This window comes from Etheostoma spectabile, chromosome 3 (assembly GCF_008692095.1).
Source record: "Etheostoma spectabile isolate EspeVRDwgs_2016 chromosome 3, UIUC_Espe_1.0, whole genome shotgun sequence".
In the NCBI taxonomy this organism is placed as follows: Eukaryota; Metazoa; Chordata; class Actinopteri; order Perciformes; family Percidae; genus Etheostoma; species Etheostoma spectabile.
The window spans coordinates 25,808,766-25,809,957 of record NC_045735.1 but is presented as its reverse complement, the minus strand read 5'-3'; the positions used below and the strand labels follow the sequence as shown (position 1 = coordinate 25,809,957).

The 1,192-nt window shown below is 35.1% G+C and overlaps 1 protein-coding gene across 5 annotated transcripts in view; it reads left to right on the top strand.

Moving 5' to 3' along the window:
* The window catches only part of arhgef12a (Rho guanine nucleotide exchange factor (GEF) 12a), a 66,585-nt gene that overhangs the window by 45,063 nt on the left and 20,330 nt on the right, over window positions 1-1,192 (top strand). The window lies entirely within an intron of this gene.

Sequence of the window (1,192 nt, the reverse complement as noted above, 5' to 3'; positions counted from 1 at the left end):
GGAAGTAAAGGCAGGACTACAATAGAGCTGTTTGGAACAGTGTTTTCTGTTGGAGATGGTAAAGCCCTTTGGGTGGGGATTTGGGGATTTTTCTCTTTGTTAACCTATAACGTGCACAACAAGATATATAACACAACAAAAGGAAAGGGAAAGACCTAAAAACATAATATGAGCACTTTAAAACTTTTAAAACTTCCTTAAGTCTTTAAGTCTTCCTTAAATAAGAATATTGTTTCTTGACATGATTCATATTTAAATTGATGTTCTCCCTTTTTGCATGCCTGCATGGTTTTCGTCTGTATTTCTATTTATCCCTTTTTAGTCATCCGCATGAACTTTTTAACAATCTTTTCCCAGATTGTCTCCTAGTTGCACATTTTCTGTCATAATTAGTAAGTGGTTAATAAGTGGTTTGGGTTTATGAAGGATCGGCAAGAGTAGTCAGATACTCTGGAAATGGATGTTAACACTGGTTCCTGACATTCACATGTTTCCAAATGAATCATGTGCAGTAATTAAGGTATTAATTGTCTTTATCTTTAAAGGCGTAAAATATACCGGACATTTAAAAAAGGGCTTGGACCTAGACCGGCTGCAACTTTGTTTTGATAATATTTATTAGCAGCTCTTTTGCCACATAACTTAACTCAACTCACAAAACCACCTTTTGGTCCAATATAGACCTTAAAATGCATTGAGTACTATTTAATACAGTCTATGATTGAGTTTAGCTGGAATTTAACCAGCCCTGGCTTCATCGTGCTAAAATGTTTTGCAGTGTAAGCTTACTGAAGCTCTACTATTTCGGGTAACAAAGCCCACATATTCTTTTTATTATAATAAGGAACTGGTGCATTTTAAAATCCAATCTGCACTTAAGCACATAATTTGAATGCAGGATACTAAGTTTTGAAAATTGAGGCCCTGTCATTGAAGTTGCAATGGATTGCTAGAGTGACATCTTTAGTAGAAGTATTTAAAATGTTTTCCTTTCAACAAAAAAATGAGCAAGACTGCACTGCTGCCTGTCTAAACCATTATGTTTTAAACTACCTATTTGTTCATTTAATTTTTCTTCTCCTATGATTGTTTCTCCCTCATGATTTTCTCTTTCCTGTTTTGTGTTTCCTTTCCTTTTGTTGGTTCTTGTTTTGTGTGTGTGTGTGTGTGTGTGTGTGTGTGTGTGTGTGTG